At 45.4% G+C, this 18,750-nt stretch overlaps 1 long non-coding RNA gene across 1 annotated transcript; it reads left to right on the top strand.

The window, feature by feature from the left end:
• The first annotated feature begins 12,011 nt into the window (after positions 1-12,011).
• On the top strand, positions 12,012-13,316 carry LOC111828245. The gene is made up of 2 exons (XR_002832047.1): positions 12,012-12,237; positions 13,022-13,316. It is a non-coding gene; the product is annotated as an uncharacterized LOC111828245 (long non-coding RNA).
• Positions 13,317-18,750: the final 5,434 nt, after the last annotated feature.

Below are 18,750 nucleotides of genomic sequence, written 5' to 3'. Positions count from 1 at the left end.
TGATGCTTCAGTTTCAGCGAAGGGAGCGCCTGGGGAAGGTGATCCAGCGAGATGAGAGCGCTGAGCAGGAGGGGGACGGGAGAGAAATCGTGGCACAGGAAGCAGAGCCAGACCCAGAGGCGGGCGGTTCCCAGGCTCCCAGGAACAGGGCTGTGTGTGATGTGGATGCAGGGAGAGGGAGGGCCAGGAAGTGGAGCCTTAAGACCAGACTCAGGGGATCTGACCTGAAGTCACAGGTCTAGGGACTCCAAGGTCAGCGTGTCCTCCATGACAAGGACCTATATGTTGACCATCCATCCTCAGTCACCTTTATGCATTTGATGGTTGCCCAGTATATTACCTGGTGAACTAAAGGGTCAGGCATCACAGGCTAGAAATCACATAATAAAGGACCTGTCAATAGAAGACTCAGGCCCAACCAGCTTCACAAAGATTCATAGAGAAAGGCAAACCCATCCGGAGCATTGGTGTCTCAGTGACTCACTTAGTGAGACGGCTCAGGAGAATAACTTCCTATATAAGTGAGATATTCTATAGAAAATCACTAGAGAGGGAAGTAATTTCATCAATACATTTTTTCTAGTTTCTTGATTTTAAAAACTGTTATTATTTTGCAATAAAATGTTGTAATGACAGCCCATTTCATGAAGAGCTGTCCGCAGGGCACTGGGCCTTTGCAGGCACTGCCACTTGACCCCTGGCATTTAAATTTTCCTTCGTGACGTGGATACTCTTCACCCTGGCCAGATGTTCTTGTGAAAAGACCTGGGAAAAAATGATCCAATCATTGTCTGAGTCTGAAATGCTTGTTTTGTTGATTACTGGTGTTTTGGTGCCCTCTGGTGGTATGACTAGGGAAGACAATCTGATTTCATGCTATGTAGCAGTGATTTCAACCCTGTGTGGCAAGAATTTTTAAAACATGCAATACCTGACTATTAGGGACACTGCCCTCTCCTCCCTTATATTGTCCAATAAAAAAATGACAACAGCCAGAACAACAATAGCCGTCTGGTGTGAATTAATCAAAATTATACCTATTTTGACAGATTGGCAAAAAATATAATTTATTTTTTTGGTGCACTGTAGGATTTTAGTAATGAGTTTCTATGTGCCATGAGATGAGAAAGGTTGAAAATTGCTGATATTTATAGTATTGCATCCAGTAATTGTGTGGATAACAACACTGCCAAGCATAGAGAAAATGACCCACAAGACCGCACCTGGTTCATTCAGTTGTGTTTCATAAAAGCGGCTCACAGCTTCTGGAGTTGCAATATCTGATTTCATACACTGAGACGAGTCTTGAAAATTGGTGTCATGGAAAAATTATAAGTCTTTTAAGAATGGGATTAAAAAGTCAGTCTTTTTCCATCTGTGTGCACATTGCCCATAAATCCCTTCTCACTGGTACAAGTAAATGTTAGAAAGTCACTGAAAATCAGATTGAAAACAAGCCCACTAACAGTATGAAAAAATGGCATTTTCTGGGCCATTTGAACTACACACTGATGAAGTAGATGGTGTGTATAGAGCAGCGATCGCCGGTCGCCAATCGCCAACCGGTGGGCCGCGGACCACTGGGGGTCCGTGAGGTCCGAAAGGTTGGCGACCGCTGGTCTAGCTATATAGTTCTCCATCATTTAAATTTATCCTTTCTATGCCCGAGGTTTTAAGGACATCTCTTTTACATAGAATAGAACGGGATTAAAAAAATCCAATGATCTCTATCTTAATGTGTGGTTATCATGAGTATCAGTTTGTCTGGACTTGTTCTCTCCTCTTTGTATTTTATATACAATCTTTTACTTGTATGCTTGCTTTTCTCTTGTTTTATTTTGAATTGATGGAGCCTTTTAATTTATTTTTATTATTTTAAGGTATTGATTTTTTTATATTATGTAAGCCTTGAAATATTACCATGCTTCCATAACAGAATTTTAAGTTAATGATTCTGAAATTAATTCTTAAGCATGAGGAGTGTTGAGAATGTGAGCTCCGCGAGAACCGGGCCTTCTGTCTTCACCTGGCTGGGCTCCCAGCCCCTGGACATTCCAGGGGGTGCGTGGCCCTTAGGACACGTTAACCACAGTCACCTGCCTGTGGCCTCCGGGCTGTGGGGGTCCAGTGCTTCAGTTTTTTAAAAATTGAATAGCAAATGTGGCCTCACCCTCATCGTCATGGTCACCACAGACATCTTTGCATAGGTTCGCTTGTATATTCACCACTTTCTTGACTCAGCATTGCTTCTTGCTTTCCCATCTTTCACGGTCCTTCTGCCAGGTTGTCCTTGGATGAAGGACCGATGGTGGTGGTGGGCGCAGCTTTTGTCAGAAAATTAAGCGAAATAAGCCAGTCAGAGAAAGACAAGTATCACATGATCTCACTCAGATGTGGAACCTAATGAACAAAATAAGCTGATGAGCAAATAGATCCAGAGACATAGAAGCATGGGCCAGAGGGAAAGTGGGGGTGGGTGGGTGGGTGGGTAGATGGGAAGAGATCAACCAAAAACGTGTATTCATATAAGCATAACCCACGGATGTGACAATAGGGTGGTGGAGGCCTGGGGGTGGTGGCAGAATATAAGAGAAGGGGGAGGAAAGGGGACATTTATGATATTTTCACCAATAAAGATTAAAAAAAATACATTGTCCTCCGGAAAGTGTTGCTGGGTGGTTGATTTCAGCACGTGCTGCTAGCATCACCTCATCCTCTCACGCAGGGCTGCGGCCATGTTTAGCAGTTTGATCAAGTGTCTCTGACTGCCCTCAGCTCCCAAATTGCTTGACGTAACCCGATCTTTCTTTCCCTACGGCCCCTCCACAGTCTGCACCGCCATCTTCCTGGGTTACACCATCAGCCCCAGCAGGCTTTCCTGCACCTGCAATCCAGTCTCCCTCCCAACTCAGAGATGCCTTTCCAAAACGCGAATCCGACCATGTCACCTCCCGAGCCTGGAGCAGGTCCAGGTCTCCAGTGCCCTCCGGGTGAAGCCGGGATTCCTTAGCATCCCTTGGTTCAGTTACTCTTCCCAACCACAAGTGCTGATTGAGCACCAGCGGGTGGTCCTCCTGAGGTCGGATAAGGCATTAGCTTTTCAAAGGACTTGGACTTATTTCCATTTGGGTAGGAGTGGATCCTGAGAGGACACCTCTTGTTTTTGTGAGCCCAGCGTTCACATCCCTACTCAGGCCACAGCACCTCAAATTTCTATGGGAGCTCCCCTCGCTCTTCACATGCAGTCCTGGGCTCTGGTCCCTGCCCCTGAGGCTCAGTTGTCTAGCTTTTCCTTGAAATTGTAGAGCTGCCCTGAATCCCTCCAATACATTCCTCATTTTGCTGGAGTCAGTTTATGACTCTTAAAACCAAAGAAACCCTAATGGATGGGGCCACCTCTCACCTGTCAGCCTGAAAGGGCTGTGGGCTGGCTGCCATCTGTCGGCCCCTCCAGGGCTACTTGCTCCCCTTCTGTTCCCTGCTTGGTGCCCTTGGAGGCTGACTCATCAGCAGAGTCCTTGCCTCAGGTTATGGTTGGATTCAGCCAATGGAAAGCAACAGCACAGCAATGGGGGTTAGAGGACAGTGAGGTTGGGTTTATTTCCTCCAAGACCCCTCCTCCCCTATGGGCTAGAGAAGCAGGGGCTATGTTCCTCTTTTAACAGCCATTCTTTCCACACTGCTCGCTCCCAGCGTCTGCCAGCTCTCCCTCCTCTTGCTCTTTGAGGCACCCCATGGTTCTGGGTTCTGCACTACCCCTTGTTGGTTTCCCTTGACCCTGGCCACACATTTACAAACAGACCTTTCCTTCATCTCTCCACCATTACACAGTGTGGATGTGCATCCCTTGTCAGGATTCTGACTGAGACAGGGGAGGTGTCTCCCATGATCTGTGCCTGCTTAGGATCAAGATGAGATGGGAAGCAGGTTCTGGGAGATGGAAGGGGGATAGAAGATCCAGGGGAAGAGAGAAAAATCTCCCAAGCTATCCCAAATAGGAGTGCTAAGATGAGACCCAGCTAGAAAGAGCTCTGGACTGTAGGTCCACCACTTCCTTGCTATGTGACCTTGAGAAAAACCATTTCCTGTCTCTGAGCCTCATCTTCTCATCTGTAAAATGGGAATAATAGAACCTACCACATCAGGTTGTGCTGGGGAGTCAATGACATAATGCCATGTCATTCATTCACTCATTCGTTCACTCAAGAAATGTGTACTGAGCCCCTACTATGTGCCTGGCAATGTGCTAGGTGCTGGGACACAGCCTTAAAGAGAACAGATATTGCTCCTACCATCCAGGAGTTTACAGTCTATGTGAGGAAAGGGTATCAAAAGGAGTCACACAAATAAATATCCAATTATTCACCACAAAGAGCCTGCTATGAGGGACCCTATTTGGACTGAAAAGTCCCCTCTGATGGCTAATGTTTGAGCTGAATTTTGAAGGATGAGGAGGTGAGCCAGGTAGGAAAGGTGATCCAAGTGTAGATAACAGAGGATGTCAAGGATAGAGGTGGTCGTTGGAGGATCCATGAGTGATGGGGGAAATAGAAGACAAGGTGGGAGAGGTTGCAGGGACCAGGTGGGTCACAGCTTCATACACCGCTGTGAGGGGTATTTTATTCTGAGTGTGAGGTGTGACATGAATGGTCTGACCTAGAGTTTGAAAGACCACTATGGCTGCCCAGTGAAGAGCAGACTAAAGAAGGGGCAGGAATGGAGTCAGCAAGACCAAAAGACTATAAATTAAGAACAATTGCTGATAAACGAGTTAAAGGGTGATTTATACATATGTATATGTTGACATATATACACACATACATAACATTTAACCCCTTATGGTAACATTTATCAGCATCTTGTATGATGAGAGATTGGTTGTTAAGAATAAGTTGATAGTTAGGTATCTATGTTTTTACTAGAGGCCCAGTGCATGAATTCATGCACCATTGGGGCCCCTTGACTTGACTTGCGGGATCGGGCCTAAACCGCCTCTCCAATATCTCCCAAGGGGTCCTGGATTGTGAGAGGGCGCAGGCCAGGCCGAGGAACCCCACCAGTGCATGATCGGGAAGTTAGCCTTGGAGGGATCACAGGAGAGATCCAGGGCATGTCTGGCCCGTCTCGCTCAGTCCCGATTGGCCAGACCCTGGCAGCAAGCTAACCTACCAGTCGAAGCATCTGCCCCCTGGTGGTCAGTGCACGTCATAGTGACTGGTTGACTGGTTGACTGTCTGCCCCCTGGTGAGCAGTGAATGTCATAGTGAGCGGCTGAGCGGCCTTAGCATATCATTAACATATTAGACTTTGATTAGTTGAATGGCCGACCAGATGACTGGACACTTAGCATATTAGGCTTTTATTATATAGGAAAATATTCAGTTAAGCTGCTCAGCATATTCCATAAGTGAGTTTAAGTTATTCTCCAGCAAAGAACATATTTATTGCAAACAAACACCTACTTAGGTGGGTTCCCACCAGTCCTTTGAACACTGGTTTGTCCCTGGAGGGAACAGCCAAAGAAAACTAGCATTTCTGTCTGATTCCACTAGATGGCACTATTGAGTTCAAGATGCAACCAGCTGTAGATTTTAATGTAGGAGTTTGACCAATTATAGGAACATTTATATTGAGTTACTTTCCCCTTCTACATTAATATTTAGAACAATATTCAGCCACTTTTGTTCTTTTTGGAAGTAAAATAATCAAAATCTGTAACCTGAAAATTTGAAACCACTATTAAGTTTTTAAGGAGCTGGTTTGGTATTATCTGCTATTTTTATTGCAATCAATAGAAATTATCTTTTTATTATAAAACACAGTGTTTTGGTCATGTTTACATATTTTGTAAGTTTTGATCACAGATATTTTTTTTTCCGGGCAAAATAATTTCATTTTCAGGCCATTGAAAGAGTAGGCGCTTCCTGCCCCGGCCCCCAACTTCTTATCAGGCAAGAACATACCCTTTATGGCTGCGCTTTTGTGTAAAACTAACCTGCCTTTGAGTACATAGTTCCACTTCCGCTGCCACGCAGCATTGTAAACAAAAACAAAAACTCTAGAAAATAGATAGCACTTCAATTACGGAACGAGGGGTACAATATATACTCATTCCGTGTCCTTTGCAGAATTATAGCAAACCCTACAGTGCAGTCGGCTCTTGTTTCCTGTGAATTCACAGCCGGGAGTGATCCTGGGCGTGACCTCCTCGTCTCCATCCTGTAGAACCAAGGAAACAGGCCCAGACCACCTTTTAGACTGCACCCGAGAGAGGAAGGAAAGGTGGGGTGGGTGTCCACTGCTGTGGAGCACAGCTGACCGGTCTGCGGGTCTTTACAAAGCGGCTGATTGAGAAGGGGGTCCCCTAACGGGCCAGGTGATGAGTAGAGGATGGGTCTTCATCAGCGCTGATGGGCAGCTCCTACGATCCTCAGTGGTACGGTTGGAAATGGCACGAAGAGGAACAGGCCCTGGGAGACACACAATTATCTTTTTATTATAAGACACCGTGTCCCTAGAGTCAGCTGGTTCAGTGAGAGCTTGGACCTGGAGTCAGGTGGCAGTGAGTCGTGAGCTAGGGCCCCTCCATTTACACACATGGCCTTGGACAGGCCACCGCCCCTCTGAGCTCTGAAATGGAGTGAGAAACGCCCGCTTCATGGACGCGTGTTCGTGTCACGCAGCCTAAATGAAGTAATGAGGCAGGCCCTCGCCAGAGGTATCCTCTGACCTTGTGAAGGAATAGTTTCCAAATGGAAACGCAGGTGAAAGCCCAATTTAAGGCCTGGGCGAGCCATCCGATGTCCTGGGTCTGTCCAGTTGGGGCGAAGTGGGGTGCTGACCCTTCCAGTGATGGGTTCTGATGAGTTTCTTGGTCCTGGATTTGCACAGCTCATTGGTCTGGTTGCACAGACCTTGCCAGAGTCTAGCTGACCCAGATCACAGATTTCAGAGATCACCAGGGAGGGGGAGACAGTCGTGGTGCTCGTGGTGGCTGTGTGGCTGCTCTGGGGCTGACGCTGCCTGGGGGGAGGACTCTAAGGCAACAGCACACAGTTCCACACCCCGTCCCTGTCCCGGCCACCCGCGGCCTTTCGTTCCTGAGGGTTCATGCCAACGCTCCTGGGGATCGCAGTGTGGATGGCACTTGAAGCCTTTTTGTCACTTCTCTTGTCGCCCAGCAGATGTCAGTCATTCTCTTTACTCGGAGTTTCTCCTCCGCCAGGACCCTCTGCGGGGGGAAACCACCTTCAGTTGTCATGTCCAAGTGACATGCGTGTTGAACTGTAGCCACAATCATCCTCCCCAGTCGCCTATCGGGGACTCCAGGCGTCTTGTACTCAGGCAATGGCACATTCTTATTTTCTCATGTAAATTTTTAAAAAGTCTCCAGCTCAGTTTCCAACACGGGTAACTGGGAAATAAATGAGAAAGCAGGGAAGACACGCGGGACTTCCCGTCTGCATTTGAGGTGAAATGATTTGTGCTTTAGCGAGAGGACACGCCGCCGCTTGGTGCCGATGGCTTGGGATTTCCTCCCGCGTTCAGAATGGAAGTGTCCTGCGGCTCCTGGTGTGTGTTTGTGCGGACGGACCGTGTGCCCAGCAGTCATTCCTGCTGCGTAGCAAACGGTCAGCCACTGCCCGCTGCCTGCCCAGGGGTTGCCAGCAGAGGGCGGGTACCGTAGGAACAGAATCAAAGCCCCTAAGTTGTTTTTTATTTTTATTATTATTGTTTTCTCATCCTCGCCCAAGGACATGCTTATAGATTTTAGAGAGACAGGAACGGGAAGCCTGAGAGAGAAACACTGACTGGTTGTCCCCTGCACTCGCCCCAACCAGGGATCAAACCTGCAACCCAGGTATGTGCCCCGACCAGGAATCAAACCCACAACCTTTTGGTGGACGGGGTGATGCTCCAACCCACTGAGCCACCAGCCAGGACAAAAGCAGCTCAATTTAAGTGAGGCAAGTGTTCTAGCATTTCTAAAAGTGCGGAAGGGCCTCTTTAACAGAAAATACACTACAGGCCAGAAAGCCCAGGCGCCCTTAGGTGCTGCTCATGCTGCCTCTGTGCTTTAGATCCACAGCCTCCTTTCAGCCGGGATGAGTAGCTTATCCCTGAGCGTGTCTTACAGGGAGCGAGACTGCGGGTCTTCCTTCCCAGCAGACCCCGTTCTGTCCCGGGAAGCCTGGTCCCCGCTGTAGGTGGAGTCTGCCCCTTGCACTCAGAGGGTTTGCTGAAACAGTGAGGCTGGGCCTCGGTGCAGGTGAAGAGCAACACGGGGGCTTGTGCTCCAACCTGGTGGCTCTTCCCGATGCGACACCGGCTGGGCTGCTCCCAGGGGACCACCACCCCTTCCACAGACCCTTGGCGTCGACCCCAAAATGGGCCATTGCTCTTCATTTTCCTCTTGAGGCTCTTGGGCTTCTCATTTATGCAGCTTTTGGCTACAAACAATCCAGGTTTGAGGTCTGTGTGTGACACAGGAGTTATTCCCCAGGAAGCAGTGAGGGGCCGAAGAGAGCAGCCTGTGAAGTCACTTCCCCAGCATGATATTCGTGCTGCATTCGAGTGTCCCCCAGGTGGCAGGCGCGATGCTTGGTATTTCCATTTATGTCCTCGGATTTTAGTGTTTAAAAGGGTCTGCAGGTCACGTGATGTTTGTCATGATCATAGATGTGGTTAAACGGAATCGCAGAAATCACGTCATGTTTGGATGCAGGAGAGATGGCAGCTCATCCTTGCTGCCAGGCCCATGCTCTCAGCTTCTCCTGCGCCGCCTCTCTCCTGGGAACCAGGAGTGACCACGAATGAGTGAGACCCAGCCCTGATTTATGTGTATAAATTCCCCGGCTCCCGAGGACGTGCATCCATTCAGCATCACTGATAAGGTTATGAGTTCTGAGGTTTCAGTTTAAAAACGGGCACCAGTGAGGACGGTGGGGCAGAGGCACGGGAGCTGCATTTGGAATCCAGGGTCTCCAGGTTTCATCTGAGCCATGCCCTGCTCTGCCCTTGGGGTGGTGCCCTTTGGGATAGTCTCCTTTGGGCAGTCCCAGGAAGGAGTTGCTTGAGAAGATCACGTTACTGACTTCTGAAGTTGCCCCTAGGGGCAGGATTCCCTGCTGTTCTTCAGGACTGCACCCCAACTTTGTTTTAAAAGGGGTTCCCAACCCTCCCAGCCACCCAGGGCCAGCCTGAGGCACAGGCAAGCCTCAGATTGCAGCTGCTCAGCCGCCCAGGGCCAGCTGGAGGCTCAGGTAACTAGGGCCGCCTGAGGCTTGTGCTGCCGGCAGTGGCAGCAGCAGAGGTGTGATGGGGCATCGCCTTGCCCTGATCACCAGGTTGCCTCCTGCCCCTGAGGGCTCCCAGGCTGTGAGAGGGGGCAGGCCGGGCTGAGGGACCCCCTGCTCCAGTGCATGAATTTTCATGCACAGGGCCTCTAGTAAAAAAAAAAGAAAAAAGAAAATGTTATTGTTATAGCAGTTATGCAAGGATACACATTCAATAGAAGTGAAATTAAACAACAACACCATAACCCCTTTCCCTACAAGAGGGGAGAAGAAATAGAAATGTACTGATCAGTCCATTTTGTGAATCATGGAATTCTGGGCTTGAATGGTGAGCTGTGTATGGGTTTCCAAACATGTGCTGGTGGACAGTCAGAGCGAAGGCGGTGAGCTCCTCTCAGTGCACTTCCACGCCGTCCTCAGTGCCACTGTTAAACCTGCTTCTTGAGGAAAGGGAAGCAGCGCCGGAGGGACGGTGAGAAAAGTTAAGAAAAGTGACGGGAACAATAGCCATGAGTCACCGTGTGAGTGTGAGCCTGCGGCTGGCAGGTTCCCACGTGGAGCACGGCGCTTGCTGAGGGCTGAGGGAGGGGGAACATCCCAGCTGCTTGGAGAACGAGCCCCGCAGCCCAGGAGCAAGTTCAAATGCTGCAAGCACGGCGCACCTGACGTCACCGTGGCCCGGCTTCCTTGCTGCTGGCCGTGGGAACCTGATTGCTGTGCAGATTGGATTCACGGGCGCTTCCTCCCCACACAGTCCCACAGTCCCTTTCCTCTTGTTAAAGGGTAAAAGCACCCTTTCTATTAATTATAAATCACCACGTCCATCCGCAGAGCACGGCCGCGCTGATAGGGCCGGGGGTTGGGGAGAGAGGTGGCCCGGAGCCGCCCAGCCGCTGTGCTGATAAGAGGCCGGGGAACAATGGGCCCGTGGACCCTGGCGAGTGGCCCTTCCTGGCTGGTGTGGACACACCGCTGACCCATTTCCCAGGTCCCCAGCGGGGGCCCCGGGACTGCGCCGCGAAGGAGCAGGTCTAGGGGGTCCAGTGGAAACCTGGGGCCCTGCAGGTGAAGTCGGGCTTCCCCCTCCTCCCCCCTGCACCCGACCTTGGCAACAAGATCTCCTTTTCCTGTGGCTGCGCTTCTCTCTGCACACGCATCTCATTAGGAACAAGCATCGCACGGGAGGTTTATTTCGTAAGAACTTCAGTAGCCATCAGGCTAAAGAGTACAGTTTGAAAACGTTATCTTTCTCGTGTTGTCGTTTCACAGTGACTTAGAAAGACTGCCCACCATGATGGGCTCAATCCTCCATTGAGAAGGATCAGCCCGGCTGGTGTGGTTCAGTGGTTGAGCATCAACCTAGGAACCAGGAGGTCATGGTTCGATTCCTGGTCAGGGTACGTGCCCGGGTTCAGGCTCGATCCCCACTAGGGGTGTGCAGGAGGCAGCTGATCCACGACTCTCTCTCATCATTGATGTTTTTCTCTCTCCCTCTCCCTTCCTCTCTGAAATCAATAAAAATGTATTTTAAAGAAAAGAAGGATCAGACCTACCCCGCTGTTTTCCTAGTGCTGTGTCACTGCTTTCTCTCATTCTTACTCAGCTCCTAATTCTTCTAAGAAGCAGAGAGATATGACTCTTCCTCTTCAGCTGTGGGCAGGCATACGATTGCTCAAAGGCCTGCCTCTACCATGACCAGTATCTGGGGCAAAGGTACAGAGGTAAGCCCACATAATGTTTGCTCAATATCTAGAAATAATATATTAACCTAATGGAACATTAATTCAAATATGTTCTATTTTCCTACCTGGACAAATTTACCTTTTACTATGACTTGGACATGCAGGCTTGAATCTAAGCTTCCGGGACCACTCCACGCTCTGCCATGGGAAGGATGGCAGGCGCTGGCGTTGGCCCCAGCTCGTGCCTTGGCCTTTTGTCTCCCCATCCTCAGCTCGGTCTCTCACCACCAGAGGCCTCCCTTGCCAGGTGTGTGCATTTCAGCCCAGAAGCATTTCTAAGCGTCATCCATACCCTTTGTATCCAACAAACAGATGCCACTTGATCACCCACACGGTCTAGGAGTGGAGGCATTAATGGCCCCTTGACCCTCGTGGGCTTGGGGCCACTGGCAAGGCGTCTGGAACTCGTGTGTCCGGAGCATTGTCCTGCAGAGTTGATGTGGGCTCAGTCAGAGAAGAAGGTAATGACCCCTTGGTCTCCTGTACCCCTCAATCCTTACAAGGCCACAGCCAGGGGAACACAGCGTCCAGGACAAAGTACTGGTTACTAGAATCTTTGTTGAACAGATTGTATTTTATTGATCTACAATGACAAACCAAGTAGCAACTATAAGGCAAGGAAACTGCTTAAATTTCCTTTGAATTTGTGGATTTAAGACAGTGGTTCTCAACCTTCCTAATGCCGCGACCCTTTAATACAGTTCCTCATGTTGTGGTGACTCCCAACCATAAAATTATTTTCGTTGCTACTTCATAACTGTAATGTTGCTACTGTTATGAATCGTAATGTAAATATCTGATATGCAGGATGTATTTAGGCGACCCTGTGAAAGGGTCGTTCGACCCCCAAAGGGATCGTGACCCACAGGTTGAGAACCCCTGATTTAAGGGAAATAGGTATGTATGTAGCTATATATATATGATATCATATAGGAGCAAGCTATCCTGTCCCAAATGTCAATCCCATCTCCCTGACCTTTCTAATTGATGCTGTTTTTGAGACTCTGGTAGCCAAAGAAGAAAATCATTTTAGGGATGACCTCTGGATCCTTAATAGCCACTGAGTCACTTGCTGAACCCAATGCTGAAACTTCTTAGTGAGCGGGCGTTGTGCTGGGGTGAGGAATATCCAAGGACGATACCAGCACAGCGGAGATGAAACGTGGACCCTGTTCTCAGGGGGCTCAGTTTTTAAGCAGGTAATTATGATTGTAATAAGTGAGTGCTAATAAAGAAATGTTTAAGATACAATGGCTACGTGGATAGCTTTGGGTTGAGAGAGCCCTTCGTTTAATTCCCATCTCTACCAGTTACTAGCTTGTTAAATTACTTAACCCTAAGCCTTAACTTGTCCGTGACTGTGATGAGAAATCACACACCCACTCACACACACAGCCCTTACTATGTCACTAAGTACTTAGTATGCATCACAGCAACCTTAGGAGGTTGGGGCTACTCGCAGATTCACTTTACAGAGGAAGAAACGGAGGCACCCGAGGTCACTAAGGCACCCGAGGTCACACAGTTAGTAAGTAATGGAGCCACGGTGACCATCCAAGTAGTTGGACTCCAGTCTCTAAGAGCAGGAGTAATCCCCCTACTCTTCCTGCGAAGGAAAACGTTTTCTGGCGCGTGGTAAGGTTCAGTGCGCCATATTGTAACTATTGTTACTGACTGTACTGAGACAAAGGCCGCAGGAAAGGTCTACATCAGGAGCAAATGGGTAAGTTGAGCTTGAGGGAGGCTTGGGTAGCCCCAGCACTTTCAAACAGAGGAGACTAAATGGGAAGGGTCAGAAGAAGAAACAGGTAGAACTGGAGGCTATCGGGGCCACAGTGAGTGTGGGGGGTTGATGGGGCCAGGGCTGAACTGTGGAACTGTACACACCAAACTGAGAAACTTGGTCTTTATTGTGTAGAAGATGGGGAGATGACATGATCAGGTGACTTCCTGACTAATATAGTTTGTCATTAATAATGACAGATCAATACTCATGTACTGGGATCCATTTGAATCTAAAACTTGAGGGTCGGGGGTGAGGCCAGCAGCCAACCTCTGTAGCAGGAGAGCCAAAGAGCAAGAAGACATTCACCACTGCAGGCTGCACCCCTTCCATCGGTGGCTGGGAGGAAGCTGCCACGTTTTTGCTGCCGAGTGTGACTTCCGGAATGCACTCTTCATCGGCGCCCCCGATTCCAATGGCATCCGAGGGTAACTTCCATGCTTGTGTCTGATTGGATTTTTGTCTTTTCCCCAAATTAAAATACATTAAAATAAATTCCATGCAATTCTTACAGTGGACTCGCTCTAAGTACACAAGAATTCGATTCTTGTGACAATGTCTTTCTCCAATGTTTTTAGGGGACTGTAAGTACAAGATAGTGTGCTAGGTATTGTGGAAGTTAGCTAATCATTTTATGTAATTACATGATTTTTATAATTCAAATGGGTCCTGCTTATCATACTGTCTCCTTAGCCCAGACTCTTTCTTGTCTTAATAATCCTGAAAAATAATTTCCCAGTGTTTCCGAGTATCTACTACTTCCCCATCTCCCATGTCGAATGTAAAGCTACACTGTTTATTTAACAATTAGGAGTGGATTCAGTGGATTAGTACCACGGGTACCGCAGCGTGAGGCTGGTCCAACGAGTTCCCAGAGTGTCTGTATCACAACATGACCGTTTTTGGCAGAGTGAGGGCAGTGCTACTGTTTTTAAAGACCACGTTTTGATTTTTTAGAATACCCTACTTCAGAAATCTTGGTATGTCATAGAATAAATTTTAAAAATGCCTACATGTTAGAATTCTCACTGAATTGAATTTAATTACAGGTATACTTTATGTGCTTTAAACATACACAACTTCAACACATGTGTACACTACGCATTTACACGTGTGACTGTGGTAGTTCTGGGTTGGAAAAGTTGGTTTAACAATCTTGACTGAATTGTCCCGTTAGATAATTGGTTTGGACGTCTTTGGAAAGCCCACTCTACTTGACTGAATTGATTTTAGTGACCAATGCTGTAGTGTGGAGAATACTAGTGAACAGTTGCAGTATATTTTTGTACTTCGTGTTCAAGTGGAAACAAAGAAAGCTCTGTTACTACCATCCCAGCATCTATGCTCTGTTAACCTTTACAATCTCCTTCTGCTAGACAGACTCTCAGTATCTTTCTCCTTGTCAATGCTACAGCTGTGAGCCAGTCTCGTCGTGGTATGGGGTCATTTCTTAGTAGTCCCTTACTTTCCAGCAACACCAATTTTGTAGGGACAGTTAAGTCTTATGGGTATGTCACTTAAATAAGACCTAAGGAAGTCATAACCACCTGGAGCTTGGAAATAGCCATCGGCTGTCAAATGAGAGGTAGTTGACCATGCTGATGACTTCTTTCTGATGCTCTGGTGGTAATGATGATGGTACTACTACTACTAATATTGAGAACTTACGTTCCAAGTGCCATGGGGAAAATGAGGCCTAGAAGGATTAAAGGTCATGTTCAAGGTCATGCAGCCAGTAAATGGCGGGATCAACATTTGAACCTAAGACCCTCTTACTGAAGAGCAATGGTTCCTGGCCATGAAGCTCCACTCCCAGATTTGAGATCTGTTAGATGACCCCTGTGCTTCTGTCATTGGTTTTAGCAAATGGTTATAAAGCATTTCTAAACACACTTTCTCATGCCAGGTAGGCTCTTAACACATCACAACGTATGAACTCAAATCCTACAACAAGTTATGATCTAGACACAATTTTACATATAAGGAAACCAAGACACAGGGAGGATAATTAACTTGGCTGGTGTCCAGTGAGCCACATGGAAGATGCCCACAAGCTCGGTTGTTTCCAAGCCCCTGGGAAGGGCAATTGATGAGTCATGACTCCAGACATCGAGTTTCACAATCTCTCCACAAAGCGAAAATCAGCTATGTATTCACCTCGGATGCGGTAACAGAAAACCCAAAGATCAACCTCAGATTACATTAAGCATAGAGAAAAGGCAATCCGTGATTTACAGGGAATGGTGTCTTCCTTTGGATTATTTAATTGAAGAAGATAAGTGATATTTCGATCAAAACCGTGCTGAAAACTGTTATTGCTAAGGCTTTAAAAGTTAGGTTACGTTTTGTTTTAAGCTGTTTGTGAAAATGAGTCTTGAGGTTTTATAATCCTCAAATCGGCTTTAATTAATTTGTCAAATCCTTTTAGCAGAATTTGTTTTTGTGTGCCTACCAGAGACAGAGCTGTATTAGTTTTCTGTAATCTTTAAATTAGGTTCGCTCACATGACCTCATGGTCTGTATGAATAATCTAATTCACAGTATTCTGACCCAAAAGGGGAAACGTCAATCCTTTATTTTAATTTCCAGTATGCTCTGTCCCCTCTGGGATAGGTAATATTCATACACATTTTCTCCCCCTGGCAAAAAGCCCAATGATGCCATTCATTTATATGAATAACATAAGATGCAACTTGCAAAAGTGCCAAGATAAAGATTGGATACTTCAATAAGCATTGATAAAAGCTGACACTTTTGCTTTGAAATGGAGTCCACTCAGAGGTGTTTTAATTTTAATATCCCAATTAATTCACCAATCCAGGAAGGAAAGTTTCTTATCATACCTGAAAAAAATTTCTCTGATTTTGGTTCTGTGATTATTCTCATAAACTCTTTCTTCATATAAAAGAATAAGGAATGTGAGACTATGTTTACAGTCAAATATACTGTTATCCATAAAAGTTAGCTAGAAAGACAAGTAAAAAGTCAACATACAATTTATTTTAGCTTTCTCTTCTGACATCTTAGATTCACTTATGAAATTGTAGTTAAAATTAAGCTTTTTAAAAGATGCTATCCTTATAGTAACATAATACTTTTCATAAACTGGATAAACTTTGAATATAAGTGGTGTTTGCTAAAAGAAGATGTTTTATTTATGCAGATAATATGATAAAATTCTTTTTTGATCATATCAAAAGACTATGGCTCATTCAAGAATGATTGGTGTGTATACTTGAAATAATGCACCATGGTTTCTAGGCTGATAAAGAAGGGAGGGAAGACTAGAACTGAGCCTCTGCGAGAGCAGGAAAGCATTGAAGAGGTCCACACCATGCGTGGGCGCTCAGGAACAACTTTAGTGGGAGCAAGGGGTGCAGGAGCTGAATTCATTGATTAGTCCTAACAGGTTTATTTTGGCAGAGTGTTTTTTTGTTTTTCATGAACAAGATCATATCACCTGCAAACGGAAACACTTTTACTTCTTTCTCTCCAATTTGGATGGCTTTTATTTCTTTTTCTTGCCTAATTGTTCTGGCTAGTATGGGGAAGCACGGGACTTGGTTGGAATGTCTATAAGGAGGATTCTCCAAAAGGCAGGGGGCCTCCAGGTGGACCTTGCCAAAGGCGGCAGCCCCTGCCTTGACTTTTCCAAACAAGTCCGATCCCCTGGGTGTTTACTTAGACACGTCTTTGCTTAAAGGACAGGACAGACACATGTGCTTTCTTAAGGATGCTTACCCTGCTGATAGTATCTAATAGTTAATTTCAGTTCAAGCTGTTGTGACAATAAAAGGCAAAGGAGGCAGGTGAGCGAAGCTACTTGGTGGCTATAGCCAGGTAGTCCCTTAGCCTCTCTTTCACAGACACGTGTCAGAGTCATCATTCATCCATCATTCAGGGTCTGCCGGTCAGTCCCAGCAGCTAGGACTTCTAATAGTATGTTGAATAGAAGTGATGAAAGTGGTACCCTTGTCTGCTATTGACTTTAGAGGAAAAGAGGAAAAGTATGAGTATGTTAGCTGTGGAGTTGTCCTATATGGCCTTTATTATGTGGAGGTATATTCTTCTATACCTAATTTGTTAAGAGGTTTTTGCTCTTTTTTTTTATTATGAGAGAATGATGACTTTTTTCAAATAGGTTTTCTACATCAATTGGGATGATCATATAATTTTTATACTTTAAATGTATATTTATTTATTTGTATATCTTGAACCATCCTTGCATCCCTGAAATAAATCCCACTTGATCATGGTGCATGATCTTTTTAATGTGCTGTTGAATTCAGTTTGCTAGTATTTTGTTGAAAACTTCTTTTGAATCTATGTTCACCATGGATATTGGCCTGTAGTTTTCTCTTCTTGTAGTGTCCTTGAATAGCTTTGATATCAGGGTATGTTTGGCTTTGTAAAATGAGTTTGGCAGTATTTCCTTCTCTTCAAATTTTTTGGAAGATTATTTATTCTTTAAATGTTTTGTAGAATTCACCCATGAAGCCAACTGGTCCTGCGGGCTTTTCTTTGCTGGGATGATTTTGATTACTGATTCAATCTCTTTACTCATTATTGGTTTGTTCAGATATTCTATTTCTTCATCATTCAGTCTTGGTAGCTTGTATGTTTCCAGAAATTTTCAATTTCTTCTAAGTTATCCAGTTTGTTGGCATATAATTGTTCATAGTAGTCTCTTGGGATTTTTATTTTTATTTCTGTAGTTGATATCAGTTGTAATATTTCCTCTTTAATTTATAATTTCATTTATTTGGGTTTGCTTTCTTTTCCCCCTGGTTAGTGTAGCATTTGTCAACTTTGTTTATCTTTACATAAACCAATTTTTAGTTTTATTGTATTTTATTATTTTCTAGTCTTGATTTTATTTCTGCTCTAATTTTTATTATTTTCTTCTTCCTGCTAACTTTGGGTTTAGTTTCCTTTTCTTTTTCTAGTTTCTTGTGGTAGAATTGAACTAATATCTAAGTAAAGTTTATGTGTTACTTTAGTTTTTTTTTTCTAAAACATTTCCCCCTCACTTTTAAATTCCTTTATAACATTGATTTTGGGAAACTATCAGGATTTTTTTTTAGTAGGCTATTCTACATTTGAAGTACATATAATTGGTTCTTCTAACCCTAGCATTTTCTGTTACTTGGGAATTAGGTTTAAAATCTTATTTATATTCAGGTTAAACATTTTTTACATATAGTGAATCATAACAGACACATAATACCAGGATGTTCCCCAGTGTAAAGATTGGCCCTTTGTTAAGGTGTGACCACTGGATTTCTCCAATGTAAAGGTTATTTAGCCCTTAATAGTTAGTAAGCAACCTCCTGCTAACACTGAGCAAATATTCTGTTCCCAAACATCCTTCAACCTAATGGTTTTAACCTGCAATGTTTGAATAAATTATTGATTATTTTAAATACATTTTTTATTCTTTGAAGTCTGAATGTCTATCAAGTTGAGAGAACAGCCGAATAAAATAAAAATATAGGAGGTGCTTTTATTTCTTTCCATTATCCATTAACATTCAAACAACCATCTCAAGTAGGGTCTATCTTATCTTGTTTGTTTTTTTCTTAGCATGTAATAGTATAAACTCTCAGGTGAGCTGGCATGTCCCGGGTGAGCACTTTCAACAAAAATAGGGGGAGGAGGCCCTGCCGGTGTGGCTCAGTGTTTGAGTGTTGACCTATGAACCAGAAGGTCGCAGTTCGATTCCCAGTCAGGGTTGTGGGATCCATCCCCAGTGTGGAGCGTGCCGGAGGCAGCTGATCAATGATTCTTTCTTATCATTGATGTTTCTATTTTTCTATCTCTTTCTCCGTTCATCTCTGAAATCAATAAAAATATATTTTAAAAGAGCATAGGCAGGAGGAGCAGACAGCAAGCATAGGCCCCCCAAAAAAACTTGGAAAAAAATCTCATC

This window comes from Myotis lucifugus, unplaced genomic scaffold, assembly GCF_000147115.1.
Source record: "Myotis lucifugus unplaced genomic scaffold, Myoluc2.0 scaffold_309, whole genome shotgun sequence".
Taxonomy (NCBI): Eukaryota; Metazoa; Chordata; class Mammalia; order Chiroptera; family Vespertilionidae; genus Myotis; species Myotis lucifugus.
Note: the sequence above shows the minus strand (reverse complement) of the source record. Positions and strands in the feature narration are given on the sequence as shown.